This window comes from Rhinopithecus bieti, unplaced genomic scaffold (genome assembly GCF_001698545.2).
Source record: "Rhinopithecus bieti isolate Rb0 unplaced genomic scaffold, ASM169854v2 scaffold_50257, whole genome shotgun sequence".
NCBI lineage: Eukaryota > Metazoa > Chordata > Mammalia > Primates > Cercopithecidae > Rhinopithecus > Rhinopithecus bieti.
Window position 1 is genome coordinate 4522 of NW_016819656.1, and position 8547 is coordinate 13068.

An 8547-nucleotide genomic window follows, 5' to 3' on the forward strand; every position below is an offset into this window, starting at 1 on the left:
AAACGGACAATCACCGGAGTCTCGGCTCATTGCTCCTGGGCAATTCGCTCATTCCTTGGGAGACGGAATTCGTCTGAATTGCTCCAGGATGAAGTGACCCGGGCTGGCCATCCGGAGGGCCGGTGAGCGCCCCGCAGGCCTACGCGGCTGTGAGCCGAGCACTCAGCCCGCACTGAGCATCCATCATTTTCCCGGAGTGCGAGGTCCTGCAGGTCCTGGAGCCAGAAGTCGGCTTTTCTCTCTGCCTTCCTCTCTCTGTCTCTTGCTCCCTCCATCCGTGTTTCCCTCCGTCCCTCGCTCAGTTCCTCCCTTCCTCCCTCCGTCCCTCTATCCCTCCGTCCCGTCTAAGGTCCCTCCGTCCATCCGTTCTTTCCTCCCTCCATCGCTCCCTCCCTGTCTCCGTTCCTCTTCCCATCTCTGCCTGCGTTCCCTCCCGCATAGAAAGGGCAGCACTCCGGTTTGCGCGGGGTCTTGGGTCTGCGTTTAGCTGTCAGGCTCTCCAAGGTGATGCACAGGTAGGCGAGTGACGGTGGCCGGAGGAGGCAGAGGTGGCGAGATGCGGAAAGGAGAGCAGGCCTGGTGGCTGTCCGGGCCAGTGTTTCCTGGGATGGAGGTCTCCGCCCAACCCACTGAAGAACGCAGGGCGGGGGAGATGGGATGAGAGCTCCGCCTGGGCGGGTCCCAAAGCCTAGCCTGCAGCCTGCAAACCCGCGCATGCACGGTAGACAGTCCACCTCCCGGTACCTGGCGGGCTCTGGGATCCCCGGGATGCTCAGGGAAGAATGACAGCCCTGCTCTGAGTAGAGTCTCTCGCCGGACCTGGAACTCAGGGATCCTAGACAGGTCAGCTGGAAGGAAAGAGACGCCTCTCCATACCCAGCCAGAGGTTCACCGCGAAGGAGAGGCCGCCGCCCTGCCCCCACCCCGCCCCAACCCTGCGTCCTAAAGCTTCTCCAGCAGAGCTCGGTGTTCCTCCTGGTTGAGGAGTGGTTCCAGCGGAGCGGGCTCTTCCACGTCCTTCAGCTCCCCCAGTGGCGCCGGATCTAGGAAAGGTTGTGCCTTTTGCTGAAACTCTGCGACGGGAGCTCATCTAACAGGCTGGAGGGGAGTGCAGACTAGCGCTGAGGCTCCTGGAGCGGTTGGGAGGGCGCCCGGATGGCTTGCGTCTGTGCTTGACGCGGAGGCCTCCGGGGTCCCGGGCTCCGGAGGTGGAGCTGCCCTGTCTTCGGGTTCCCACGCCAGCTTGGCGACCTGGGGCTCCAGCCCCACCAGCGACTCCGCTGGGACGTGGGTGGCGCAAGCACACCTTGGTCCTGTGACTCAGCTCTAGCGGGCCCAGGCTGTCCCACCGAGCACGCGCCCAGCAGGCTGCTGTGCTGCGGGTCCTGGTCTTCCTGTCATTTGTTGGGGTGCGGAGGCCACCGAGGAGTCGGAGGGTGGGAGAACCCCACTTCCACAGCAGCCAGGGCAGCATACACAAAATCCCCGCGTGCCGGGGCAAGTTGGAAGATTCCTTCTGCCTGCGCAGCGTGGCTGGGCTGGAGCAGGGCGAGGGCCCCTGCTCACTGGCTCACGAAAGCCCCCTGTGGGAGAGCCCCGGGCGCGCAGGGCTTGTGGAAGCCGGAAGCCCCGTTCCCCACGCCCCGGTGTGGGTGAACTCGATAGAGGAGGGAGGGTGACACCTGCTGGGGTGTCAATTAATAACCACAGTGGCCTCAAAGAGCTCAAATGAAAGGAAGAATTGCACTTCTCTCACTTTAAGTCCAGAGCTAGAATTGATGAAGCTTAGTGAAGATGTAGAATTTTCATCGCTAGAGAGAAGTCAACGCTTGGCTTCAAAACTTCGAAGGATGGGCCGGGCGCACGGTTCACGCCTGTGATCCCAGCACTTCGGGAGGCCGAGGCGGGCGATCACGAGGTCAGGAGATGGAGACCATCCTGGCTAACACGGTGAAACCCCGTCTCTACTAAAAATATTTAAAAAAATTAGCCGGGCGTGGTGGCGGCGCCTATAGTCCCAGCTACTCTGGACGCTGAGGCAGAAGAATGGCATGAACCCTGGAGGCGGAGTTTGCAGTTGAGCCGAGATCGCGCCACTGCACTCCAGCCTGGGCGACAGAGTGAGACTAAGAACAAAAAAAAAAAAAAAAAAAAAAAAGGAAAAGAAAAGAAAAAAGGAAAAAAAGATTGCTGCTTATTGACAATTCACCTAGCTATCCAGAAGCTTAGATGGAGATGTAATTGGAAATTAATGTTATTTTCATGGCTGCTAATACAATATCTATCCTTCAGCCTGTGAATCAAGGAGTGGTTTTGACTTTCAGGTCTTATTATTAAATAGTAAATGCATTTTGTAAAGGTATAGCTGTCACAGACAGTGATTTCTTTGATGAATCTGGATAAACTTAATTGAAAACCTTTTGGAAAGGATTCACCGTTAATCCTTTCATGATATTTCAACCTCCTCCCGTGAATCACAAATGTCCTTAATAGCAATCCTTAAATGCCATTAAGGACATTTGTGATTGATGGGAGGAGGTTGAAATATCAACATTAACAGGAGTTTGGAAGAAGTTGATTCCAGCCCTCCTGGATGACTTTGAGGGCTCAGGATGTCAGTGGAGGAAGTCCCTGCAGATGCGGTAGAAATTGCAAGACTAGAATTAGAATTAGAACCTTAAGATGAGAGGAAATTGCCGTAAACTCATGATAAAACTTGAACAAATGGGGAGTTGCTTCTTATGGATGAGGAAATAAAATATTTTCTGGAGATGGAATCTACTCCAGGTGGAGATGCTATGAACATTGCTGAAATGACAGCAAAGGATTTAGGATATTCCATAAACCTGGTTGAGAAAGCAGCCGCAGGGTTTGACAGGGTTGACTCCAGTTCTACTGTGGATGAAATGCTGTCAAACAGCATCATATGCTACAGGGAAATCTTTTGTAAAAGGAACAAACTTCATTGTTTTATTTTAAGAAATTGACATGGGCACCCAACCTTCAGCAACTCCCACGCTGGTCAGTCAGCAGCCGTCAATACAGAGGCAAGATCCCCACCAGCAAAAACATTATGACTTGGTATAAGGCTCAGATATTCATTAGCATTTTTTAGCAATTAGGTATTTTAAGTTATGTGCATACTTTTTAGACATAATGCTAGTAATTACCAATTAATAATTAATTATTAGTCATTAGATGACAATATAGTTTAAGCATAACTTTTATAAGCACTGAGAAACAAAATGTTTGTGCAACTAACTTGATTGTAAGATTTGCCTTATTGCAGTGGTCTAGAACCAAACCCACACTATCTCTGAGGGGTGCTTGTAGGTTTTTGGTTGTTCTTTGAGATGGGGTTTTGCTCTGTCGCCCAGGCCAGAGTGCAGTGGCGTGATCATAACTCACTGCAGCCTCAAACTGCTGGGTCAAGTGATTTTTCTACCGCAGCCTCTGGAGTAGCTGGGACTACACGCATGCAGCACTATGCCTGGCAGTTTTTTTTAATAATTTTTTTTTTTAGAGATGGGGTCTCACTGTGTTGCCCCGCTGGTCTTGAACTCCTGGGCTCAAGCAATCCAGTCACTTCAACCTCCCAAAGTGCAGCCGTTACAGGCTTCAGCCACTGCACCCAGCTTGTCTGCAGTTTTTAAAACAAAAACGGCTGGGTGCGGTGGCTCACGCCTGTAATCCCAGCACTTTGGGAGGCTAAGGCAGATGGATCATGAGGTCAGGAGTTCGAGACCAGCCTGGTCAAGATGGTGAACCCAGTCTCTACTAAAAATACAAAAATTAGCCGGGCACAGTGGCGGGCACCTGTAGATCCAGCTACTCGGGAAGCTGAGGCAGGAGAATCGCTTGAACCCAGGAGGCAAATGTCACAGTGAGCTGAGATCGTGCCACTGCACTCCAGCCTGGCAACAGACCAAGACTCCATCAGAAAAACAAAAAACAAAACAACAACAAAAAAACACCGTGATTTAAAAGATTAAAAGTTAAGGTAGATTTTTACAAATGTGTATGTCTACCATTATAGTATCATACAGAATGGTTTTACTGCCGTGAAGATTCTCTGTGCTCTGTGTATCCATCTCTTCCTTCCCCTTGGTTCATGGCAACCACTGATGTTTCTACTGTTCCCAGTTTCACCGTTTCCGGAACGTCATACAATTGGAATCGAACAGTATGTAGACTTTTCGGATTGGCTCCTTCTCTTAGCAACATGCATTTAAGTTTCCTCCTTGTATTGTTTTGTGGCTTGACAGATCATCTCCTGTTAGCAGTAATATCCCATCACCATTATACTTTTGTCAAGACTCAGAACGTACAACATGAAGAGGAAATGTGAATGTGCACTGCAAGCTTTGAGCGACAATGAAGGGTCAAGGTAGGTCCTGGTTGTCACAGGTGCGCTCCTGTGAGGCAGGAAGCTGTCCTGGGGAGGCTGTGTGTGGGGAAAGGGACATATGGGAAGTCTGTACTCTCTGCTGTTTAGCTGTGAACCTGCACTTCTCCAAAAAATAAAATTAGTTAAAATTAAAAGCAAAAAATTAGAAAAATTAAAACATTACAATGTGTCATATAGTTTTCAAGTCTCAAGACAGAAAAAGACATAATAAAATAAAGTATAGAAAACAACAAGGATAGGAATAAAACATCAGTGACAGAAGGCAGAAGACAGAAACGTGGAGCCAAACACATTAATTTATTTTAATCACTAGTTGTATTCATTTATACTAATTTATATTAAACATATTCAAAGAAAAAGGCAACCAATGTGGACTGACCTCAAGATGACCCAGATGTTGGAATTATTGTGGATTTTTAAAGTAGTTATTATAATTCTTACTAAAATCAAAACCCCAAAAACCCTTATAATAAATGGATAGGAAATCATAGCAGAGAAGAAAAACTACAACAAAGGCCTAAGTGGAAATTCTAGAAGTGAAAGTTTTCCAAGTTAAAAAATAATAATCAGTTGTCTTCAGGAGCAGCTTGGAGGTGGTAAAGAGTCAATGAACCTAAAATACAATTGAAATTATTCAATCTGAAAAATGTGAGCAGTCACAGGTTGGGGTGTGGGAGCTTTTCCTTTGGTTAGTGCTTTTAGGTAATCTTGGTTTTGATATGATTACTAGGCTGATCTGTCAGGGGCTAAGCCAGAGTATCTTGGTTTCAGCAGTGCTTTAAACAAAACTCATGATATCCTTGTGTTCAAGATGGAAGAAGAGTGGACCAGATGACAATATTTAGATGCAGTGATTCTTTTTTTTTTTTTTTGAGACGGAGTCTCGCTCTGTCGCCCGGGCTGGAGTGCAGTGGCCGGATCTCAGCTCACTGCAAGCTCCACCTCCCTGGTTTACGCCATTCTCCTGCCTCAGCCTCCCGAGTAGCTGGGACTACAGGCGCCCGTCACCTCGCCCGGCTAGTTTTTTTTTGTATTTTTTAGTAGAGACGGGGTTTCACCGTGTTAGCCAGGATGGTCTCCATCTCCTGACCTCGTGATCCGCCCATCTCAGCCTCCCAAAGTGCTGGGATTACAGGCTTGAGCCACCGCGCCCGGCCAGATGCAGTGATTCTTAACCTCTGTTGCTCTCCCAGTGGTCTAGCTGGGGTTTGTATAAAGCGGAATGGGAGAAACAGGGATGGAGACCCCACCTACCCTCTCCATTTGTCCCCTTGTCCTCCTTCACTAGTGGATAAAGTCGGCAGGAATAGGCAATGTATTATTTTAAATCTGTATCTTCTGTTGTCAAGATCTGTAATTAGTTCTGCTCGCTGGACTGGGGTCAGGAACCCAGGGAACATGAGGGTGAATGAGGTGACATGGAGTCCAAGAACACACCGTACCTACATGCAGAATGTTTGTGCCAGGAAAACCAGTCAGCAGGCAGATGGTCTCAGATACCAAGTGGGAGGCAAGATTCAGTCTCGTGAAGGCGGTGATCCTCAATGTGTGCTTTGTATCGCTTGCTTCCCAATGACCCAGAGTACTTGTTCACATGCAAATGTGGAGCCCAGTCCTAGATCTGCTAAGCCTGCGTCTCCACGGATGGGTCTCAGCAGTCGACACTGAAGACCTGCTAAGCCTGCGTCTCCACGGATGGGTCTCAGCAGTCGACATTGGAAACGTGCAGGTCCCTTGGAGACGCTTATGCAGATAAATTTGAACTGTTGTTTCAGGGTTAGGGAGCTGGCAAAAGCAAGAAATAGACCAAGCCCTTGGGTGGGAAGGCTGCACAACTTTGGCACTATTAGGTTCTGGGTGGAACAGGATTTTGCCACATGCTTCGCAGCATCCCTAGCCTCTACCCTCTAACACCGTATCCCAGATGTGAAAACCAAAAATGTCCCCTGGGAGGCAAAATAGTCACCAGTTGGGAGCAGGAACCACCACTTTGCGGGATCATAGTAGTTACTTTGTTCCCAATCCAAGGATCAGAACCCAAGATGAGACAAAGTGCAGCTATCGGAACTGAAGGGCCAAGCTGGAGCTAGACCTACAACAAACGCTCCAAAAGCTCCTTTCTAGGCCTGATCCCGTGCCTCAGCTACCGAGCTTGTACAGATGCCATGTAACTCCAGATTTGGTGACTGATGGAACTGAAAGGCTAGAACCAGATAGGGTCTTTCAGGTTAGGCCAGCACACAACGTGGACTTCTGACAACATCCAGATGCTTGAATCAACCTCAGTCCTGAGGCAGAATTTCCCGTGACATCTGATCCACAGCCTGGATGTGGAGCACTCACTGGGATTAGATGCCACAGGAATATTGTGTTTAGGAACTCTGAAAGAGACAGGCTTCAACAAAGCAGACCTAAGCAACACTTAGCGTCTGAACTTCTTCAGCTTTCATTCCAGCCCACAAGGACAAAAGCACCCCATACATACCCACTGTGGCTGACCCGTCCTCAGTAGGGAGTTTCCCCAGCACTACTCTCCCCTCTGTTCTGAGCCTACTTGCTTTTTTGTAATGTTTCCACTTTCGGTCCCACTCCCTAACAGATGATCTGTCCTCTCCGCCCAGCCCCCTAGTTCTGATACTTGGGCTGTCTGTAATCTGGGTAGTACTTCGGAGGCAGAATCAAAGCCTTGTTGATTGGATTGGGAATTTCTAACTTCCTATTAAAGGCACTGATCAAGCATCTATCATATAAAGTAAAGTAAGATTATGATCCAGTAAGACAGATTCCACAAGCAATGCAGGAAGAGTTGGTTTCTAGTACACTGCATGCTTCAGGACAGGAAATCCAGAAAAAAATTCTATGGTACATTGTGTACTGTAGGTTTCATTTCCATGTGAAAAATTGTAGTTAGCTAAAAAGTACATCCATGAAGAATCTTGATTAAGCTTGTTTAATCCTGGTTAAACTAGTTACTAAACAATAATTTCACAACAACTCAAGAACTCTGTCAAAGCATTTCCTCTGAATATTTTATTCAGAAAAAAACACAAAAAGATAAAGCAGAAACAAAAATCCCAGTCATTTGCAGTATCTGTCAGCTTTCAATTTGGCTCTCCTGTTTAAGCAAAGAAAAGTAATAAAATTAATCTGTGTAAAACATGCCATATATATTCAACTGCTACTAAATATAAAAAGCTTTAAAACTGTGTGGTCAATTTTGGTTATTATATTACCACAACACTTATATTAAAATATGTATACTTTTAAATTTGGTTTCTACAAAAAATGGATTCTAATCTTATAATAGTTATTTCCTAACCGTCAATAAACATTGCCTAAGGGCTTTTTCAATCCACAATAGCAATTTTTAATTATTCTGGAATTTAAGGGTGCTCTAAATTTCCATTCAATAGGGTAAGAATGCTGTATTATTAGAAGTGACGGCCAGGCGCGGTGGCTCAAGCCTGTAATCCCAGCACTTTGGGAGGCCGAGACGGGCGGATCACGAGGTCAGGAGATTGAGACCATCCTGGCTAACACGGTGAAACCCTGTCTCTACTAAAATACAAAACTAGCCGGGCGAGGTGGCGGGCGCCTGTAGTCCCAGCTACTCGGGAGGCTGAGGCAGGAGAATGGCGTAAACCCGGGAGGCGGCGCTTGCAGTGAGCTGAGATCTGGCCACTGCACTCCAGTCCGGGCGATAGAGCGAGACTCCGCCTCAAAAAAAAAAAAAAAAAAGAAGTGATAAAAGTTACAGGACATAGAGCTTATTCCGTTTTAGAGTCTACATCCTGATTATATTTTATATCCTCTTCTTGGTTTCTTCCAACTAGATACATATTCATTTGCTTGGCTGGAAAAAATTCTTAACATTATGTACCGACTTTAGGTATGAAGTCTACCAGCTAGTTAACAGGAAATATGTAATTAAACATTGCCTTATCAAGAAATGTAAAAAAAGGGTAAGAGTAACTTTGCAACATAGGACTTGAATGAGCGGCTGGTGATTATCAAAATCTGGCACTTAATTGATTTATACTTGGACACCCAGAGCTAAACATCTCTGCCTGTTTTCCTATGTTGTAAATCTAGGACATTACTTATCCACATAGGAAGAGTAATAAATATTAATAGTTTGC